Source organism: Alligator mississippiensis, chromosome 1, assembly GCF_030867095.1.
Source record: "Alligator mississippiensis isolate rAllMis1 chromosome 1, rAllMis1, whole genome shotgun sequence".
Taxonomy (NCBI): Eukaryota; Metazoa; Chordata; order Crocodylia; family Alligatoridae; genus Alligator; species Alligator mississippiensis.
The window spans coordinates 135,159,337-135,183,461 of record NC_081824.1 but is presented as its reverse complement, the minus strand read 5'-3'; the positions used below and the strand labels follow the sequence as shown (position 1 = coordinate 135,183,461).

The following is a 24,125-nucleotide window of genomic DNA, read 5'->3' as shown; positions in this document are numbered from 1 at the left end:
AGTCACTTTTTATTTATGTGCCTCTCTCCTTTGGCCAAGGAATGGGTTTGGGAAAATCTGGGAAGGATCATGTTTGACATCAGGAAAAGACAACTGAGTTACTGAGATCTATGGTGTCCCCCACACCCTCCAATCTGTAAAGAAGAATATCGCAGCTGTAAACTGCAATGTGATTAGGTTTTCCAAAGCCACCTTCACATGGAAAAGTGGCCTTTCTTTAAATGAAAACTTAAGTTTCCATCAGAGCTTTGGAGAACTATTAAAAACTTCCAGAAGCTGAACTATTCCTGAACTATCTCGAGTATATCTGGGAACCACCATGCAGGCACCCAAGAATGACTTCAACACTGCATCACCATGTTTAGAGCATGTGAGCAGGAGTGGGAGGGCAGTGCATACTAAAGAGCAGGTATACCTGGTAGTACTGGGATGCACTGTAAATCTACCCTGAGAACGTGGACACAAGACACATTTATATCAATGTTCATTACACCAGGATCTTTGGCGGAGATGAGAAGCTATTCCTCAGTATTGTCACAACCCAAAGGTGTGATTTTTGTTTGTGTGCGCGCTTCGGCACTGCTAAATTATTTCCTGCCAATTTGTCACTTTCTTTGCATGGTAGAGCTCTCTGCTGCAAGACAGAACTCTGGTGCAACGGGGATTTCCCGCCAAATTACAGCTTCTTTGCAGGGTGCATTTCTTTTGCATCATAGTGATACACGCCGCAAAGGAGTTCCCGCCATTTGTATTAGGATTCGCACCACATTATTGGCCAATTCCTAATGTAGGCACACGTGGCGGCTAGCGATTGGCTTGCTAGCCGTACAAAAGGCTTGGGTAGTTTCCGCCCAAGCCGGAGGAAGGAGGACGAGACAGATTCTGTGTGAAGATCTCCAAGCGCTGCGGACCCTCGCGGACCCAACGTGCCTCCCCTAAGCAGGCAATAGAGGCAATAGAACCGAGCCTACGGAGCTTTCGCTTCTAGCCTCTCCCTGTCACCGAGTGCAATCCTAGACGTATCCCTTTCCTGTAACTTCGGACCCGCGGAGCCTAAGTAACTCTGGGGAAACTTTTCGAACCTAACCGAACCGGACCCGCGGAGCCTGAACAACTCCGTGGGAGCAATCAATTTGTCGTGTTCCTCTAGCAAGGATCTAAGCAGGAGCTGTGCCTGGAAACCTGTCCGGCCTACACTAATACCATCTTTAGGTGTAAGTAAACAACCTTTTCAATCAACCATTACGCCTCCGTAACTAATTCTAACTCGCATGCGCTAAACCGCCCCGCGGTTCTCTCCAGCCCCGCATGCCTGGGCTGTCGGCCACAGCCCACGTGCAACGAAGACGGGCCTGGCTCACCCCCGGCCCGCACATGGCAACGGGAATGAGATCAGAATCGCTGCCGCACGTGGCGACAAAGGTGGGATCGGGGCGCGGTCCACACAAGTACATGCATACAACAGGCAGCCATTACTGTGACTTGCTGCTAGATGCCTGAGCAACAGGTAACAGCTTGTTTGCCTTAAACACCTATCTGGGGACGAGCTATGGATACATGACACCTGCATCAATGGAAGTTACAATAGTACAGTTTTATTCCTGATTTTTTTCTCCCGAGTTAATTCTACACTGAATTCAAGTAAACTACAGCAATGTAGGCTTGTGCACTGTGCATCACTTTTTTATATACTGGCATAAACATAGGATAATAGGAAAGTAGGGCTGGGAGGGACCTTGTGAGGTTGTCTTGTTCAGGCTCCTGCTCAAGGCAAGATCATCTCCAGCTAAACCATGTGAGCTAAGTGCTTATCCAACCAGCTCTTGAAATTTCCAGATATGAAGATTCCACAGCTTCTCTAGGTAGCCTGTTCCAATACATGAGCACCCTCATTGTTAGACTGTTCATCCTAATCTAAATTTCCCCTGCTGCAGTGTCAGGCCATTGCTCCTAGCCTGGACTCTACAGCCACAAAGAATAGTCCATCTCCATCCTCTCCATAATCAACCATCAGGTATTAGAAGACTGTTATCAAATCACCCCTCAGACTTCTCTTCTCCAGACTAAATAGCCCTCTCTCTTTCTGCCTATCCTCATAAGTCATGGTTCCCAGACCTCTACTCATTTTTTGTCACTCTGCTGGACTCTGTCCATATGCCTCATGCTCAAGGCCTTTTCCTTGCTTTATGAGCCTGAATTTCCTCACATTTGTCAGTTCATGATGAATGAAACAGTAAAAAGAAATCTCAGTAACAGGTAGGATACTGAACCAAAATAGTATAGAAAGGTGGATGTCAGAGAGCCCTCCCTCCCATCCCCCATAGGACAGAGGAAACAAGAAAGAAGCAGCCCTTAACCATAGTAGTAAAATGAGACTGGGATAAAAAGTTGTTTAAAAATCCCCCAGCCCTAACAAAAGAGATGGCAGACAAAGACAGTTAATCAACCCTTTCCCACTCCAGCTCCAGTAAGAGGCAAATGGGGAGAATTCATCACAATCATGAAGTAGAAAGTGGCAATAGACTGGGGTGGGAAAGGGTGAGAGAGAAACATGGAGCAGAGGCCTGTTCAGTTAGCTTCTGCTTCACAGTAGGTGGTCAGATCTAATATAGTTGTCCCATTTTCAACCCTAACTCCCCTTTTTCCCTTAATTACCTGTTATTTAAGAGATTACTTTGATTAAAGAAAAAATATTATGGAAAAGCTTGAATTCAGACCATCTATACCTAGAAAGTAAATCAACCTCACTGGGGGGAAAAAAAAAAAAAAAAAAAAGACAAATTCAACTCTATGATGGAAGCTGTATTGCAACTTCATCTTCCAAGAGACTGTTTCTTCTTTAATATATTTTCTAAAGATTCTGCATGCTGTACCCCTTCCTCTTAAAAAGAAAAACCCACAAGTGGTTTAAGTGCAATAGCTGCTTCTAAGTCACTAGCTCACGTTTGACTCAGGACAGTAGCAACAACCACTTTTTCCATGTTGGTTGTAGCATGACCTTTTAAAATGGGTAGGTAATATACTTCCTAAAAAACTAATGTTCATATCACAAAATCCCAACTGGCAACCATATCCACAGTCTTGGCTGAGACACCAAAGGCTGAGTGGGCCTAGATAATAAAAACCTAAAGTAATGTTGCAGTGGTGGGCCTGAGGCTCAAAGGTACTCATTGGTTGACTGCTCATAGTACCCATTCTGTAGATCCACTGAGTTTGCTCTCCAAATGCTAACAGTTCAGCACAGGTAATAAGTATCAAACTAACAAACTGGAGGGAGAGGGAAGGGAACATAACCAAGCCAATAGCAATTGAGTGGGTTAACCTGTTATGGTCAGGAAATCAGATTCTTCAATAACACAAAGCAATCACCAAAGTGAAGACGGTGATGAGAAGAGATTAAGTTCTAATTTTTAACATCTAAAATTAAGGAATAACGGAAAACCTAAGAAAGGTCAAAGCTTTACATTACAGAACAATGTGTTAGGAAACCTTGAATTTACACACATTTATAAAAAGCTACATCTATGCCAACTCTTTTGTATAATGTAACTGATTCCCAAGTATCATTTTACAATTCTGATTAGGTCTTACTAAAACCTTGTTTAATAAATTGCTTTCTTTAGGCATGCATAGCTGCTAATTTGTTGCCAACTAAATCATGTATCATCTGAAAAGATTATATTGCAAAAGTGAAACAACACTCTCGGGATTATGCTTCATCTGAATTTTAGAAAGGACTAATATACAATTGTAAATTTCCCTCTAAAAGGGGGGGGGGGGGGCAGCAGGAGGTTATTTTGAATCAGTAAAATTCTAATGCAAAACAATTAGAGAGCCCTGTGTACCTAACATGCATACTCAGACACACATGGCAAGACTGAAACACTCAAAGCACTGGAGTGCCTTGTAACATTTTCAGAGCTATTCAAAAATAGTGAATCAGTATTGTTTAACAGACATTAAACAAAAGAAGCTAAAATGCAAGGATTTTTTGTTTTAATTTGAAGACATTTGTCAGATAATAATGGAGAGATACCACTCTACATTTCCTTTATTTAAAAAAAATTCTCTTTGTAAAAGCCTATTTTAAGATATTTGTTAAGGAATTAACCCCCATAAAACTCCAAGGGAATGCTTCAATGCGTTTACTAGAGCTTTAGCCCAAGCCTTTCTAACCACCTCCACAGAAAAACCTGACACATCTGGAGGTCCTTTAAGTCTAAACTAGTGTACTCAAGGTGGGGTGTATGTCCATGTTGATACTCAACCATAAACTCTCCAACCATCTGCACCATAATCCCTTAACAACGTCCCAATAGCAGTCCATCTTAACCCTGAAACTCTGCTGAATTTCTCAACCCCATTGTAGCTCACCTCCTCATCCCCTTTTCTGCAGCATGTTTGGAGCTTACCCAGGCATAAACATCTTGGGAGTTGGTTAGTAGCAATCCCACAATTTCCAGTTCTTTATTTCTGACCTAGTGACAACCCCCCCAACTGCCTGTCTCTACAATTAATAATTACAGCCAAACTCAGAAAGCCCAGAAATTACACCCATTCCTAGAAGAGTTCTGCTTTGCAAATAAGCAACACAATGCGTGTGGCTTTGGTAGAGGCTAGAAAGTAGGATGTACACAAAGAAGGGCAACTCACACGACCTGGTTTGGCAGAGGATGACCTTAAAGGTCAACCCTAAATATCCAGATAGACATATTCTTAGAGCCTAGGCTCCAATTCATCTCTAGCTGTAACCTGCCAACTTGCCTGTGTCTTCAGTGTAAAAAGTAATTTGCATTTTGCCTCAAGCATACGTATATAAAAAGTAAGGAATGCTGATCCTCAGTTTTTCCAGTTGAGCTAAAATCTCTTTTTATCACTCATTTTTATAAGGTCTCTCTTACAGGGGAGATGGTATTTTTGACTGCCTCTTTCCTGCTTCACTACTGCTTTTTTTTTTTTTCCTCCCTGGCTCCCCTCTAATTTTCCAATTCTTAAGAGGACCTAAGTCAGACTGAGACAGGAAGACAGCAAAGCCCCCCAAGAATACTTCTGAAAAGCTCCCTAACTCAATTGGGGAAGATACTCGGGGGGTGGGGGGGTAGTGTCATTAACGAATGGCACTTCCAGATCCTGTTGGCCCAACCCAAAATATGGCACCACAAGCTGCAGGCAACACTGCTCTCCCAAGACCATGAAACCTAGAACAGAAGTATTCTAGAAGAGTATGGATAAAGAATTCCTTGCATTCAAAAAACAGTTAAATAATTACTATTAGGTGGCTCTTTTGTTCATCTGAGTGAGCTGTTTTTGAGGTGAGAGGCACAATGAGGCCACTACCCCTGAATAATTTTTAATCAGAGTCTTCCTCCAATACTGCATAATATTACAACTTTTTCCTCCAGCTGCTGAGAGCCAGAGACAGATCGCTATGTCAAAACCTATTTGGAATGTCAGCCAGAAAGGTCACTTAGCAGCAAAGGGTCACTCACAAGCAAGGATGTTTCTAAATACACACAGTCAAACTGGTAAAAATTCATGTAGGCAAACACCAGACTCGTGTTAGCAATTCAGTATCTCCCATTTCAATTTGAGGTGCTGTTTAAGAAATTATTGTATCAGATACTGTTTTAGGATATGCAAATAGGGATTGAAGAGTTGTATATACCATATGTAAGATTTTGAAATGCACATTCTACTTATTTCCAGTCAAAACCTTTTATTGAAGGGGCATTATCAACTTAAAATCTAGACTAATATTAAAGTCACCCTCCCCACCCCACCTCCTTCCTATTTTGGAAAATGAAACTGATTTACAAGTGCTTTTAAGCGTGAAGAGTAAAACTGAAATCTCATCCCTCAAATTACTGCAAATCCTAGACAATATTTTTAAGAGTAACAGAAAAAAATGCTGGAATTTTAAATTGACTATGTCCTAGAGTAAGACATGGAAATCGATACCACAGCTAAAACTAAATGATCATTAGAACATTTTAGGTAGAAAGAATTCAACATCTGAAAGTAAGAAATTACAGATTCAGATGGTTGTAATTCTTGCTCTGTATCCTTGCACACCAGTTTTTCTATGAAAAATCTGCAATAGAAACAACTCCTCCAAGGAAAGCTTTAAATAAAATAAGTGTTTGTTTTTTTCTAAGTAATATGCAGAAAAATAGTTAGTGGTAAGTAGTAAAAAGACAAGTATTATCAAAATGAGACCTTGTTTTTTCAAAAGTTCATCTGTTTCTGCAATGTGTTTCCCATCTAGTCACAATCCTCAGTTTGTGGCCTCATAATTAAGTAACATGAAATTGCAATGCTACGAACAATGCTAGAAATGTTGGTGGTACTTGCTTTAGGTGTATATGAACTAAAGATGGTAAGAACTGATTTTATTCCAGACCAACCACTTTAAGCATTATGCTAGAAAAGACTGAAGCAATTTTTTTCCAGGGTTTTTTTTTTCTTTAAAGTTTTCTATGAGATGTTAAAATACTGTAGAAGGAGGAAAGAGAGAAATTACCAGGCATTTTTACACCCAGAGAAAGTTGATACTGCTCTTTACTGACACTTAACAATTCATTAGAGCAGTCATTTTTAAATTTCCTAGTATCCCATCCCACTTTTATCAAAACAAATGAACTAATATGAGTAACAGTATTCATATACATTAATTATAAATGAAATATTAGAACACTGAAGCATTTATAGTTGTAACTGACTTTACCCGTGGCAAATTCCAATGAAAAATTCAAGCAATTTCTGTACACTTCACTTATCCAGTCAAGAAAAGAAGAATCTAAATTTTAACTAAAGGATTTGTAAGTCCCCCCCACTGGGCTGGGAGGGAAACAGGAGCTCCAATAAAACTGGCCTGGAGGATAAAATGCAGAGGCAGAGACTTTAAAAAGTGGAATTAAAGAAGAACGTGGTAATGTGGAGAGACGGACAATTAGAAGGGGCTGAAGAGGAGATGTCACTTTTTCCCTAAGCCCCAACCTGAACAAAGCCCATCCTTCTTTTTAGTTGGTGGCTTCATGCTGGCTGGGTACCATGAGGAGAAATTCTTTCCAGCACCTTGCATCAGCCTCAAAATGGCACCCAGAAGTTTGGAGGAATCACTGGAGGAAAAATCCTGCTGCTTCTTGGTTTGTAAGGGACAAACTTGTTCAAGCTGGAACAGGTTTACAAGAAAACTAAAAGGAGCCTCATGCAGGAATTGGGATTTCCTAATTTTCAAAGTTGTAAATTAAAAAAAAAAATGAGGGTCAACTCCCAGAGTCAGAACCACTCTGTGCTAGAGTGACATGAACTTCTCCAGACCCCTAGCAGCCTAAGGGAATGAGAATGAACTTTCAGCCTGAACTTCTGGCTCTATAGCTGAAGAAATGGGACGGGAGGTGAGCAACAGTTGGGTATGATGTGGAATGCTGGCACTGAAAGATACTTTGGCAGCTGGAGAGAAGGAACAGCCTGGGAGGGTATGGTCATGGCTGCAAGGGCAGTGGGAAGCTACAGAGGAGGGGGAAGGGCCAGGGCATGAACACAGCAGCAAAGTCAGTTGGAAGCTAAGTGACCTGTAGAAAGAAGATAGTGTCAGAAAGTGATGCGGGGAACAAGGATCTCATGGACTGCAGAATGCAGCAATTAGTCTGGGCCAGAGATAAAAATGTTACTTAACTGCAGCATTTAAAAAAATATTTTTGGATTTTTTTTAAACCTCACCAACATGCTATGTCTAGAAAGTTGCGACTAAGATAGCCACTGCACAGACATCAAGAGGATCAGATCAAATGCCTAACAGCAGAAAATGTATTACACTACTACAGGTTATTCCATAAATTGTGTTGGACTATCAGCTTTTATAAAGCACTTCTGTGCTACAAAAAAAGCAGCTACATCAGTACCTTTCTGTCACTTACTGCTATTCTTAGTCCAATCAGTAGTTTCCTGGGTTAAGTAATTGGTTTAAATACTGAAGCCCTATTATGAAAGTACACTAGCAAAATGCTGAAATGCTTATCATTACCAAGGAATTCGTAACTAAAGTTCAATACAGCAAAATCACGAGGAGCTTGTCTACATGAAGAGGGGAAAAAAAAATTAAAACACAATTATAGCAGTATAACTGACATCTTGCAGACTTTGATATAAAAAGCACCTTCTCTTTCATTCTGCTTTTATTTCTAAAGCAAAATAAACCAGGGAAATGCATTTAGTATCTCCATAAGCCTTGGTGAATTTCCATGTGTAGACAAGTCCTAGCTGATTAGTCCTTGTAAAAGTTCCAACAAAATAAATGGACACTAAATGTGCAGGAAGAGCACACACCAACTGCTGAAACTTCCTTAGCCTGATGAAGGGTTTTTGAACCCGAAAGCTTGCTTAATAACTATTCTCCAACTATTTGGGTTGGTCTAATAAAAGATATCAAATTCACCCAAGGAACCTTGTCTGCCTATGTCCTTAGACCAACACGGCTACAACCTAAACCCCTGCATAATCACATAAAACACTTAAAATTTCCTGCATTTCTGATATTAGTCTTCTCTGCAAATGCTTTACCCTTAAAACAGCTCAAACCATTTTAAATTATTCCTCTGGTAGTGATATCATAAACTAACACTTTGAGAATGACTGACTGCGATCATCTCCCAAACAGATTTAGGTCCTCATAGTATCAAACAAGTAGTGAGAAACCAGGTATAATGAAGGAAAAAGGTGCCGTTTACACATTTTTCTGTTAGACTCACACCTCCTGCAGTACACTGCCAGCTAGTTTAAACAGTCAGTGCTTCAATAATTTAGTCTCCATCCTTTTGACAATTTGATTCACACCTCATTTGCTACAAAACTTAAAACATTTCAGTCAACCTTTACACACACTCGCGCATGCACACACAGTTAAATGCTTATTTTAAGAACCATGTCACTAGCTGGAATTTGAACAGCAACTACAGAATTTTTAGAATTCTCTTTCCCATATGTAACCATTTATGATATATGTGCTCTATCAAGTAAATAAAACAAAAATTTAATCTGTGTTAACACAGAGGCATGCATATGCTCATTCATGCACACATGTACAGGCAAAGATGCACTGCCAACACATAGTTGAGATATACAAGGTTATTAGTAGCAATACTACTTTAATTTAGGGAATTGTTAATACCTTATAAATAATAATCTTTACATATCTCTGAGCTATACAGCTAAGCATTACTATACCTATTTTGTACATGGGTAAATAGACTTCCTTCCCGTTTCCCATATTTAGAGGCTTAGGAAGAAGGGACAAGTGAAAGATCGGTTTGGACAGGCTCTAGAGACACCGAGCTCCTTACCATCCATTCTCTAACACTGAAATGTAGCATAAGGACACTATGCTAGATAGACCTGTGGTCTGACCTGCTATAGTGTTTCTGAAGCCTCTTCCAAAGTGTTTATTTTTAACTTTTAATGTATATAAATACATTTAGTGAACATTAAATATTCTTTTCTCTTTTTTTGATAGAATGGGCATTCACATGTTTTTATTTCATGCTTTCCATGAGGCCCTGAAGAAATTTATCTTTAGGAAATACTTTCCACATATTAACTTGATTGTCCAGATGATATCTGCAATGCCAGATCCAATCAAAATGGGCCAACGGTACACAGAGTGATTAATGAACCATACATCAAAATAATAGGACAGAATTTTGGCTGTTGTTGTTTGCAAATTCAAAGCTTGCATTTGCATGTGCAAAGACTATATGTGCACAAAGTAATTCATATGAAAACTCAGCCAAATGTTTTGAAAGCTACAGGCCAGAACTCTAGCCCATTTTGTGCTTCACTCACCTTCTAATTGGGGATAACACCTTTGTCCCTGCCCCACAGGATGACCAATAGGCTATAGCTATATTAACGCTTGCATTTACAAAACCATAAAGAACATTATTTTCATTGTTATAAAGAAATTGCAGAAATTAATATCCAGCGGTTTCACTACCATAATAATTTTGTTCGGAGGAAACCTGGTCTTGTGAAAACAGCAGTTCCATAAATGTAGATCCTGTTGCCAGCTGTACCACAAATCCCCTGTGCGAATTTGGGCAGGATTTTTAGACTATTATTTTCCAGAGATGCTGAGTATTCATATAACCACTGAAGTCATAAGAACAGAGGACTAGAAGGGGCCTCCTAGAGTACGAGTCCAACCCCTGCGACTTCACAGGCAACTATTTGTTCAAAAAGACCCACAAGATTGTTCACTCCAGCCTCCAACTTCTTTCATTTACCAGTCAAAGCACTATTTAAAAAACAAAACAAAACAACCCTGCAACACACCATAAGCAAAGAGCTGAGGACACAAAAACACCACCAAAAGAGTGTGGCCACTGTAATGGTACGAAAATATGCTCAGGTGATCCTAATTAATAAGCTGAGAGTAATGAGTAGATGTTGTGCATTTCTGAAAAAAAAAATCAGGTTCTTGACCATTCTATATCACTTCTCAATTCCTCCCTGTCCAGTGAGAGTGATGAGAGGCTAAATCCATTAATGTTTGTAAAGTGCTTTGAGAGTCTCAAATGCAAGGTGCTATAAGAGTGCAAAGCATTATTACCGAGTGCTTGATGCTTAACAATAAGGCCACAAAGAAATATAAAAACATGGATTTAAGAGGAAAACCTCAGAAAAACTCTCTTTTCTGCCAGATTCAAGTTTGATATCCACATAACTTGCACATCATTATTTAGTTTAATAAATATTTTACGTTTGTTAGGGATAGAAAATATTCATTATTTTAACCCTTTCCCTACTGGCCCTGTTACTAGAAGACTTACTATTATCAGCTATAACTTCTGATCTTCAGGAGTCAAGAAAAACTGATCCTGCCTCTGCTGACAAGGCATCTAGATCTTTTGCCAAATGTCTGAATGGTGACTTTAAAAATAAATGTAAAAATGTTCAAGATTCCCTATGAATTTCCAAACTCTGAATCTAAAATGGCAGTCAAAATGCTACAAACTGCTCTACTGGGGATAGCAGATGGAGTAATCTAAAGAATTTAAGAAGAGAGGAGATATAGAGCCAGTGGGGCAGGCAGTAGAGAAGATGTGTATCCTAATTTTGTACAGTAGTGTAGCTTGGTCTTACCATCTTGACACACTGACACATTTGAGGATAACCTGCTAGTCTGGTGCAGACCTACCTTGGCCCATGGATTTTAAGAAAGTAAAAAAGCCAAAAAGCTGTATTACTTTGAGGATTTTTTTTTTTTTATAATTTCACAGCCACCTGAAGCCTTTGCCTCCAAGGCTTCCTTTTTCTCTTCAAGAGGACCTCAATGTAAAGTAATCTAAATGTGATGAAAAGCACTGCATCTGGTTATCACCATGGTCCATGGCCCTATTGTTTATAAGTTCCAAAAGATAAGTGAGGGATGATTAGAAACCTCAGATCAAGAGGTATAACCAAAAAAAAAAGAGATCAAATTATTAACAGGTGACTATCAGACCTAAGACCATTTTGAAAACAAAAAAGGATACAGAATATTTGAAAAGCCATTTGAATTTTTAAAAAGTTTATTACTTACCTCTAAGTTCTCTCTCCTCTGTATTTGAAATATCAGTGTTAAGACCAAGAGAAGGGGAGGAAGTTAAAGGGTGCCTCTGAAAAGGAAAATAATTTAGGCAACCTTCTGATCAGTGTCTGATTTTAGAACAAGACCAGATCCTTCAAGAAGACCAGTTAAGCAGAAAAAAAGATCCAAAAGTTGGCAAAATTTATATTTTTGCTTGACATCAGTTCAGCTATTCAAGCATGATAGAAAAAAGGCTTGACAGTGCCTTAAAAAGGGCCTTTCCTGAAACAGTGGGCAGAGAGAAAGAAGCAGCAGTCAAGGTCTCTGTTTTTTCAAAGCTAAAGAATTACCTTCAAAGGAAAAACAATGCAACTTCTGGGACTATTCTGAAGTATAATAACTGTTCCCCACATAGAATTAAAGGAGGAAAAAAGTGATAAAATCTGAGAAAGATTAACTTTGCAGTTTTCATTCTTATTTAAAATCAGTAAAGTCTGAGTTACTTTTCACTATTTAAAAGGTACAGCAGAAAAAGTGCTTTGAGTTTTTAAAAGAAATGCTTGTATCTGTGAACTGACTTAATTATAAAGGTAGGACTACACCCTTTTTTCTTCTCCCTGGACATATGATGGAAAGTGAAACAATTTCTTAACATACTCTGTGCACAGCATTAGCATACTAAGGTGTCAAGAAACTTGATAGTCTAAAATGTCTAAGTTTTTGGGACAAGGATCAGGTCTTCCTGTGCATAAAAAGCCTTAGCAACACACGTTACCTGAGGTTTTTACTTAAATGAAACTCTGACCTGCCATCAGTAGAGGTGGCTATGTTGAGTTACTAAAGTAGCTGGCTGCTGAATACTCCTCCCCTCAATCATTTTACCCCTTAGCAACACTGATGCTCCTGCTGATTCTCTGAAGTACAGAACGGAACAAAATATAGGTCAAAAGCAGGGAGGAGTACAAGGAACAGGCAGAAGCCTTCTCCTTCTTCAATGTATAGTTGTATTACCTCATCATTATCTAATTCTACAGTGGCAGAGGGCTGAGAAAACATGGTACGGTCCCACATACCTAATTAATTTTAAGGGACAAAGGGGAAGAGAAATGGTGACAGAATTACAGAAAGAAACAATATTTTGAAAGACAAAGGAGAACCAAAAAACTCAGAAAGAAGATAGCACAATAGGAGTGTGGGAAGGAAGGAAAAAAACAGAGGGGATCACCAACAAGAGGCTTTTACTGCCTTCAAAGGGAAAAGAGGGCAGAACTTTGGAGCCACCCTAGCCCACTGCAAAACTGGCAGAAACTCTGTGGACTAAAGATGCAAAGCAGATAAATGAACACACTGTCCTTTCCTCAAACACACTAACGTCCATTCTCATTTTTCCTCAGTAGTAAAGCATGACATAAGAAGAGACTTCCGGAGTCACGGATGAGATAGGTCATCGGCATGGCCACTGGAAAAATGGAAGGGTATCTCACAGTGTGGATGAACATTCAAGCTTCTAAGCTTTTTTGAGCAGGCACTTTGTTACATTTTGTACAGTGCCAAACAGTGAGATCATTGCCTCCGATTGGAGTCCTAGGCGCTACCCCAATAAAAAGGAAATCTTAACAAGAATCTAGGACAGAGCTGTACAACTTCTTAGCAGTCAGGGGCCACACACCCTGCAGGCTGCATGTGTGGGGGGGGGTCACATGACATGGGTACCATGGCAGCGCAGGCCATGGGCCTCCTGGGTTCTCCCACACTGCACTGAGCACACAGGCACTACCCTCCCTAGCCACCCTCTCATCCCTGCTACATCAGGCACTTGGATGCTTTCCACTCCCAGCACTGGGCACAAAATTGCCCTTCTCTCCTTATCTCCCACACAGGCACAGGTGCCCCAGCCTTCTTTCAACACCCCTGGGACCAGGCTCCTCCAAGCACCACAAACTGTATTACATTGTTCTGAATTCACAATAAATACTCCAATATTCACCAACATTCACAAAGAAACCTCTGACAGCTGATGTCTTACTGTCCTAGATCCATGGCTTAATTGGAAAATTGTCTCTGAAAATTTATTTTAAATGTTGACAATTATGCCAACACTCTAGGAGCTGCACAAAAATCACTCCTACAACATGGGCTTCAGCAACAGGCTGTTCTCTGTCCTAACCAGCCCTTCCTCTGCAGAGGAAGCACTGGATTCAATTGAGAGCTTTACTTCTGAATTATTTAAAATGATGGGCTTTTTTGGTTTGGAGTTTTGTTTTGTTTTAAATTACAGCTGGATCTGAGATTGCCATTCATGTCAAGCCTGTAAATGGAAGTCTAGTTAGGGGGGGTTATTAGGAAAAAAAAATGGGTTTAATATTAAAAACACCACAAAATAAATTTTAGCACTAAAATATTGTCACTATTTTTTATAGAACAAATATACTTTTACCACAATCAAATTTCCAAGACTTCTATAGTGTAGCAACAGCTATGGCTGATTAACAGAAAATTTTATCTGCACCATGCAAAAGACCAAGATTACAAATGAATCAATGCATGTTAACTTCATGATTTCAGGAAAGAGAGAGATAAAATAATTACATGTGGCCAGTATGTTTTTACTGGGAGTAGAGTCTATTGATGAAATATTCAAACTAATACACAGAACTTAAAAGACAAAATTCTTTAAAATACCCAAATCAGCAATGTTTTCTATTATTATAAATCAGATTCTTCATAGAATGGAAAGGGAGAAAAAATTAGCTTCAATTTATTATGAACAGTAAAAGGGTAAAAAAAGAAAGCATTGTTAGAGGTACAGCTAAGCAATGTACAAGAGCTAACACTTGAAATAAATAAAGTATCCCCCAAACTTCTCTTTTTACAATTGTTTTTCATAGCATCCAAATCAACAGCTTATCTTCTCACTGGATTATTCCATTCTCTAAAAGGTAGAAAAGCTGCTTGTCTGTATATACTGCCTCCGTGTGTTATCTATATGCATTCCATTTGAATCCAATTTCCTTGCATTACCTCTGCCCAGGTCAGGGATGAATGGCTGTCAAATTCCCTGAGGAATAAAAAGAAAAACCCTTTCTTCCTGAGGCAGCAAGTTTCAATTCACAGAGCACATGGCTAATCTACATATGTGAAGGTCATGGCACTTCAGTCAAAGAGGTTAAGAATGGAACAGCTCACGTAAGGGGCTGTCTTAAACATCTTGGCGTGGTGCCCAACAAGTGAGATTGTTGAAAAGCAATAGATAGCTTCTGGCAGCAACGAGGAGAAAAATATTTTGATCATGTGATGCCATGCAAACTAACTAGTTTGCTTCATGTGTGGAACTTTTACAGACACTACAAAAATGCCATTTATAATCAACTCCAAATTCCAGCCTCCCCTTCTTGGCTGCATCACATACCTCTCAAAAAAATCTAAACGGCAACCTAACATTATTTGAGGATGCTCTTTTCTAAAATCCACAAAAATAAAAAAAACAACACAGACAACATACAACCAACTGGCACTTACCAATATATTGGGGGTGAAAGTCACTGGCAATAAACATTGCAAGAAGAAAGTAGTTATGCCACAGAAATCTACTACATCTTTTTGGGTTTTTTTAAAGGAACAACTAAATAAAATCAATTTCTGTCAAGCAAAATTAGTGTCTTATTGCTACAATGTGACTGAAGTTCTCTCAAATCTGGTGCCAAGCGTTTTTATTTTTCAGAATTAATTCTTGCTAAACAACAATCTCTCCAGTTCATTTTATATAACCTCCTGTACACCCATTCATTGCCTTTTGAAGAGGTGTGATTTTTTAAAGAACCAATTCTACTATATTCAGAATTTTTGCTTAAGCAATACTGAATAGGATCACAAAAACAAGCAAATTACTTTCTGCAAACAAACTTGACTGAATGTAAAATAAAACCTCAGTACTTAGTATTTCATGTAAACAAAGAATATCCAAAAACACTCGAGACGAACTGTTACACATGGAATACACAGATCCATCCATATTTCCATTTGAATCAAAAAGTTGCAAATAAAACCAGCAAATTCCTTAGACGCTGTCAAAACAAACCTCCTTATCTCTATTTTTAACCTTAAAAGAATACCATTTAAGAACTACAATTCCCAGTCTTGTTTTCAAAAGAAAATTTCAGAGTTGACATTTCAGTACCTCACTTACAAATAAATAAGCCTGACAATCTAACAAACTAAACAATCAATCTGAAGGACAGCTATCTCAAATTCTTTCCAAGAAAGAAAAGTAATCAATGCGCAATCCATCTTCTCCCCTTCTCAGAAAATATGACAATTGGCTAGCAGAATTATGCTAATATAGAACTGAATGATACTTTGCATTTAAAAAGCACCTTGTAACTAAAGAACTCAAAGCACTCTATATAAACAAGTAAATATTACCTTTGCTTGTTATACGAGAAATTTAAGTTACACAAATGTAAAGGAAACTCACAAACGATGTCGGAGATGGTGAAAACGTCCTGATTTCACCACCTATTCAATTCTACCTTTCTAAAGCTTTGCCACATACTCAGAAATGGTCGCATTTACTGCTGATTTAAGTAGGCACTACTCCTCCCAAGTTAGTGGGGTTACACAAGACTATGCATTAGGAACAGAATTTCAAAAGCACAAGTATTTTTTAAATGGTAGTTTCTTGAAAGATTTTTTAGACCTGATTTTTTTTATTGCCTTCGTCAAGAGCTGCCTCAGAACTGTATTTGAAGGTTTGCTTAAGCAACCCAATCGCCATGCCAAGGTTTGTACGATAAAAGAATAGTCTTCTGCACGTCAAATACGTAAAGCTGAACGTCCTTAATTATAATGGGACCAAATGGTCCTTTTAAGGCTAGTCCGCACTTCTCAACCTTTGCTAGCAGAGTTAACCTGGGATCGCTATACCAGTAAAGACCCCTAGAGACGCAGCTTGCGTCAAAAGGGGGGGAAAAATGGAAATAACTATTCTGCCAGTATAGTTATGCTACGTACCCTAACAGTGTAAGTTATAACAACGAAAAGATTCTTTCTGGTATAAATCACATTTACATGGGGAAAGCAGGGTGATTTAGCATAGCTATATAGGCTTGGGATTTATTTAACACTTCTAACCAACACAGCTTTAGCAGCAAAATTTGCAGTCGGACCTGGTCCTAGTTACACAGCTCATTTTTAAAGGACTTTTAAACTGATTCAGCAACAGAGCTGTGAAATGCTTCTGATCCTTTGTGTATAGGCAAAACTGAATCATGTTATAACACAGACAAGAGATACCATGTTATAAAGCAAACTAGCAAAATGGTAAATTTACTTTGCATAGGGAGTACTTTAAAATCCAGTTATAACAGGGCTCTTAAGGAAAAAAAAAAATCCCATATACTATGATTAACAAAAAAAATAAAGGCTGAAAACATCTTACTAATAATGCAATGACGAATAATTTTCACTAAAAATATATTTTTGTCAGGATAAAATTGCTCCTTTTCCCCTATTTTCAGTAAATAAGAAGGAAAACAAAAATGATAGAAAATACAAGTAACAGAACCCCCCCCCCCACACAAACCTATTTTTCAAAATAAAATATTTTCGTAACGAGCTGAAGCTGGATTTTTTTCCTCCCCCATTAACAAACACTTGCATTAAATTATTTCACCATCATCAGACATAGATAAAGAAAATTACAAATGTCTCAGATCAACAACTTGAAAGAAGGGGAGTCTGAATTTTTTTTTATTATCAATTGCATTTTAGACCACTTAATATAAACATAAATTCAATACGGTCTTTAATAAAATTGCCTATTCAGATTTAAGAAGTGAAACAAAGCAGGAAGGGTTGAGACAGAGGTACAAAAAAAGAACAGTACTGAATTCTTATCCTCAAAGCCCTGTCTGTCAAGTTCAGAAGCATAAAAATAAGTAATATGCCTAAAATAAGATAATGGAGACTGGTAAACTGGTTATATACTTCTACTGATACTAAATCTTAAAAAGCTGCAAAAACACGGTCAAAAACATGGTGATTTCCAAATAAGAAGTAACATGAAAGGTAGATCAAATTCTGTTAATACTGTACTGAATGTAATTCCACAAGAATAGTTATGAAGCCAAGAAATCAATTCAATATCAATTGATTAGATACTTTCTGCTCATAAACTTAATAGCAGCCTCATCATCTTAAATTTCTCCAGATTTAGTATTAGCTAAAAAGATTTGGTATACATATCAAGGCACTTTCCAACTACATTCTTCTTAGATGCTTTCCACAGCAGAAAGATTCAACAAAAAATTTAAGAAAGATACATAGACAAAACTTTTGAACATCGTCTCTAGAACAGTAACTCTGTGCAAAAGGAATTCAAATCTTTCTTTGGGTATCTTCAAATGACCAATAACTTAAAAGCAGAAGATACAAAGTTTGCCAGAAGGACAGGTGTTCAAGATGCTGTATTCCCAAGATAAGAAGTCTGATTTGCGATAGAGCTCAATTTAACAAGTACAAAATTCTGACATTCCTAAAGTCAGAATAGAAGGCAAAGAAAAAAAGGAAAAGGAACAGTCTCATTTGCATCTCAGTTTAGAAAATGAGATGGCTGCAGCCATAGCTAGCTACTTCAAGATTTTCTCATAAATGTTAAATAAAAACCTTTTTTGTAAAAAATATAGTACATCACCTATGACAAAAAACTCCCTTGATTCTGCATTTCATCAAATTCCAACCTGGAACACAGGTACCCATCACTTAACAGTTTTACTCTGAAAAGTAACTTCAAAGTGTATACTGTGGGGTCCAATAGCCATTGTCTTACTGATATCTCTATACAGTTTGTTCAGCTTACAATTAAAAGGCATTATTCTAATTGAGGAGATCCATAAACTCAGTGGACTCTGAAAATCAACCAGGATTCTTTCCATTTTGTTTAACAAAAATGGATGTTCTGTAGTCCATACTAAGCCCTCACATATACCCATTCATAATTACTGTGACCTCAGTTAAATATATACAAACCCAAAAGTTTTCCCATTTATAATGAGGCAATAATGAGAGCATGATCATGAAACAATACAAAATACAGACTGCTGAGAGGGAGGAACTATAATTCAAAATTCAAGATGACTATGCTAACATGAAGGACAAGTGTCCAGCTTCATATAGTCACATTTGCTTGTCCTACTGCCCAAATAAGCAAAATACGGATGTCTGCAACGCTTAACATCCTGCTGAGGGAAAATTCTACTGTCTTTGCTACTGGGTCTCCTCACACCAATTTCACCCTCCGTAGGAATGATGGATTTTTACAAGAGCCTAGTAATACTGGCACCAAAATTGGGTTCTCTCTACATATTACTAAAACAGTGGTTTCATTCCAACTGTGTCAATGACTGTTTGACTTCAGGCATATCACCCACTCAGCACCTCACTTTCAAAATCTATAAAACAGAAATAATTACATCCGCCTACAAAATGTATTCTGATCAAAGAAGTGAAGCACTATTGTTATAGTTAAAACTGGTCATATAGGAACTCATTCCCTTTTATTTGTAGAATGGACTGTGTATGCAGAAATTCATCCCTAGTGTGATACCTCTGGTTTTACTGGGGCACAAAACAGGGATGAATTTGGTCTTTTTTAGCTAAGAAATTAAGTTCCTAACGGATGCTAAAAAAATGCAACTTCAGATTAGAAATCCAGCCACACAATAGAACAAGAATTTTTTTAAAGTATGCATATTGCAGCATTGTGCTAATACTTGAGAACTTGAGTGCGAAACATAATATGAACGTGTGAAATTGGCTAATCTATTTTTATTGCCCAAGATAAGAGAAATAAAGAGAGTAAATATAGTATCTGGAATACGGATATTGACATTAGATATTTAAAGATCTGTCAGTTTAAATAAATCAAAAAGGTATTTCTAGTAACAGAGATAAGAATTTGTTTTTAAGCATTTTTTTAATCTGATGCTGTCTGTCCTACTACTATATTAGTTAGCTCGATGAGATTTTAATAAATTCATTTTACTTCCTGGAGTCAGTACTATGCAATACAATATAAAGCCAACACTGTTTGATACTCAAATATTTTTAATCAGCTTTCAAAGCAAATTTGAAAATCAGCAAGGCATATTGGTAATTCAAGTTTAATTAGTGTAAGTCCTCACCCAGTCCTACCAAAAAGTGTATTTAGTACTATGTAAATAGCCTCAATATTGGGGGGGGCGGGGAGGGGGGAAGAAGGAAAGGGAGGAGGGAATCTTATTTTTTTCAAATATACTCATGCTAAAATATATTCTGATATATTCTGGCAAGTTAACCTACCACATCTAAACACTACTGGGAGCTAAAATTCTCAAGCCTTGAGCATGCATTCACACTAAGTGTAGTAACACTGTTTTACATACCCACAGAGAATCATCTTTAAGGCCTCTTGATAAATGCCACATTTTAAAAAGGCATTGAAATATAAGATTGTACCCACATTCCAAAAAGGCTGAGGACACTAACCAAGGAATAAATAAAATACTGCTACTTAATGTGTCATTGAGAATTTTGTGACACCCAAAGTTAATGTTATATGTTTCTTGGGCACAGAAATAAAAATAAATAAATAAATAAATAAAAACAGGCCTTTCCATGCCTACTAAAAACTTATTTTGCTTATTTAGACCTTCATCTAATTTTGCTGTATGTTTTTATAAACAGCGTATTTCAAATTAAATAGTAACATTAAGTAGACTATGCTTGACAATCAGTTAAAGCAGCTGGCAATCTTGATTTTTTTTTTTAATTATATGCATCCAAAGAACATGGCAACAGAGTAAATGTGTTACGTTAGTTTTTCTTCCCACAAGCTTGGATTAGAATACTAGAAAAACATTAATTGACTACTCAGCTGTAGAAGTCTAATGTGAAGCAGAGGATAATACAGAATATTGCTCTACTCTTTACTTACTGTATTTTATACACAGATTCGTGCTGTTCAATTTGTAAGTTTAACCACTACCATAGAAACCAATAACTGAACACCAAACCACAAGGTGTCAAATATATAATTGCAATACATAAAGATGCTACTAATTGACCCTATTGCTATTTCTGGATAGAGAATGTTTGCTATTTCTGGAAACAGAATGTATCTAGGAAGGTGTTTTTGAATAAACATGCAGGGGAAAAGAACCTTGTTTTCCCATTAACATACTGAGCATCAGTGACCCATGGTGAGAGCTGTCTAATGGTCCCCAGACAGAGGACCTCACCCTTCAGTGCTTATTATGACAAAACTCCCATCTTAAAACAATGGAATTGGCACAAGAGGCTATTCAGAATCAGGCCCATTTGGAGTTGAGGTGAGATCGGGGGCTGGAAAACAGGACACTCAGTAGTGGAAAAAAACCCCTACTAATAAAAAAAAAAAAAGTTCTGGTGCATGAATTTTTCTAACAATCAGTCTGTGTCCTGTGTAATACAATACTCTTTGAAAAGACCAAGTTCTCTCTGTGTACGCACATACAATGCACACCTAATGTGTTAACCCCCTAGAATAGAATTTGAAATTAAGAATAGACAAAAGTCACACGACTACAAATATTTGGACTATATATTGTCAAGTAAGCACTCAATAATCAAATGGCTGACAAGATGTCATTACTCCTGCTTAACTTATTTACAACCAAAATAATTTTGTAGTATGAGTAGTATCCAGGTGCCTTGCATATTTGTGCTTCTTCCTTTCTTCAACTTCTTCTTCAAACTACAAATCACATCTGTTAGGTGAGTAGATCAATGAAACTGAAGTAAAAAAAAAAAAAATCCTTAAAATAAATGAATGAGTTAAGCAGAAATTCTCTCTCAAAGCAAAAATCTACTGCCCTGCACATTAAGAAAAATAACCTCCCAGAGATAGTGATGTCCTCCACAGCCATTTCAGGCACCGCAGCCCATTTCTAGTCACATTTGCCTCCCACTCCCAGGGCAATAGTTTTTACATGTCCTGGATCCAATCATAACTTGCATTATAGACACATGACAAGACACATATTTAATTACACACACACGCATTCAACATGTAAAACAGAAAAAAAAATCACAAACACTAAGCTCAAATGCTACATTAAATGTTCCATTTCACACATGCTAAAAATGTACAATTTCAGCACTCATTAAAGGTACGAGAAGATGTATGTGCACGTGTGCTGGTCTCTGTCTATGCATGTTATTAACATACATATGTTTACTATATATTACTTGCTACCAGTAACAGAAAATTATCATTTTCCATTTGATATGAAGCTTTTTTTTTTTTTAAAGCAACCACTGATTTGAATCCAGCTAAATTTCTATTCATTATATATTACCAACTAGTCTGATGATAGAAGTTATAACAAAAGGAACAAAAACTCTGATTAATGACTTCCCATTTTTAACAAATATAATGGGGAATATCAAAGAACAGTATCTTGCCAGGCTCTCTTTCACAAGCCACAACTTACATATTATAAAGGTACCCAAAATAAATTTCTAATTGTGAGACAAAACATAGACCCATAAATATATATAAAAAAATATTTCCAAGGGTCACACCGAGGATATAATGAATTTACTCTCATTCCAGCACTAAAAACCCCCACACTGGTAACAATTTCTGCCATGAAGAAATAGCACATACACCTACATATGTCCCAGTATATTTTTCTTAGCTTTTACAGCTATAAATGTTATACTACCTACATTTTAAACCAAGCTGACAATGCAAATCTTTTTAAATTAATTATGTAAGGTTATGCATATGAAGATTCAAAACTTTATGATTTCTTATGACCCTTTTTACCAAAGTATATTAAACAGGGGAAAAATAACCCTTACGAAATTCTTATCTTTCCATCAGGAATAGCTGGGAAAAAATGCAATAGAAATTAAAAGTAGGACAACTGTAGTCTGTAGACAATAGACAAACACCTTTTTCTATCCATGCAAGGCTTACATCATTATTATTATTAATTAAAATTAGTCCATCAAGCAAGCAATATCTTCTCTACGACACGCTCCTTTCTTATATAGTAAAATCCAGGTGGCTGTTATCCTCAGAAGTGTACATCTTTGCTTATTTCTATACAGTATTTCCAAATTCAGAAAAGCTGTTAAAAAATTAGTAGCTCTTAATAACAAAACCTAGTTGAAGGGGAAAAGAATTCCACAAAACTTAGGTGCATTATTCCTTCTAAATACAATTTATTTTTCTGTAGGAAATGCAAGCATAATTTCATTTTCTGTACAGAAAAATAATTAAATGGTGAAGTTTCTTGCTGCACCACGGTTCAAATTTAAAACTTTTTTTTTTAATTGACTTGAATTCATTACAGGAAATAAAACATACGGATTGCTTGAATGGCTTTTTTCCTCTTTGTGTAACGTGATATATTTTCTGACATGGGTGCCACAAACAGACAGAACACACACACACACACGAATGATTACCAACATCACCAGGGTTAAACATCAAAAATAAATCAAGAATATATTAGATGTAAATTAGAATTAAAAATATATAGTCTCTTTTGACATTTCTACGTTAAAATGTTTAGCAGGAGCCATAAAGGTTTGTTCATTAAGTACCACTTGATGGAACTGAACCCTCATCAAAACCACGCTATTAAAAATGCTGTTATATCAAATCTGATAAGTGCAAAACGTGCACACACAAAATCTAAAAACAATGCCCAGGGGGAAAAAAGTCACCTAACAACTGTATTAAAAAATAAAGAAGATACTGCTAGCTTTCCACTATGCTGTTCACAGGCATGATTTCTGTCGATCCACATGTAACTTCCAATAGGTAGATACGGTTGCTCATTATTTCGGCTTCTTCTAAGAACGTTTAACCTTGCATCTGTGAGCGCTACTGCTCAGTTATTATTTGTGGCAAGAATTTTTGTGACTGTATTGCTCAGCACTTCTATTTACATCAGCAGTGCTAAATGCCCAATGGTGAGAGAGGAGCCAATCAGATGGCAGATTAGATGTCAACTCAGAGGCAGCTGTCTGGAGACTATTACAGCCAGTTTACCTCCACAATTCAAATTCCAAACCTTGCAAAGGAGATCAAGTCACTCTTTAGGTTCAGACTGCTAGCAAGAAACACCAAGAGCGCAAAGCCCTTTCTAATCAAGCCCTTGACTTTGGAGGAGGACAAAAAAAAAATAGCCAGCTATACAGAGCATCCAACAATCATTTGCTATCTATTGATTTAGTAATATATTGGATTTAGCTAATCAGTCGCCTGCATTCGTCCAAACAAGCAGGGCTTTCAGGGGCTAGGCCTGTTTCTACAAAGGAAGGACTCTGCTGCTCTAATTGGGGACCATGCATGCCTGGACGGGCACGGCTTGCTCCAAACACCCCCCGCACTTCTACCAACGGGTTATTCTTGTCTCGGGGAGCAGACACGCGCGCACCAGCGAGGTCTAGGACGGATCTCGGGGCGGATCAGGGGACCCTTCGCCACTACGGCACGCACGTTTCGAGCCGCCAGAAGGAACCTGGC

At 37.7% G+C, this 24,125-nt stretch overlaps 1 protein-coding gene across 10 annotated transcripts in view; it reads right to left on the bottom strand.

Moving 5' to 3' along the window:
- Positions 1–24,125, bottom strand: part of ARID1B (AT-rich interaction domain 1B) — a 432,896-nt gene that overhangs the window by 406,424 nt on the left and 2,347 nt on the right. The gene's annotated exons all lie outside the window — the stretch shown is intronic.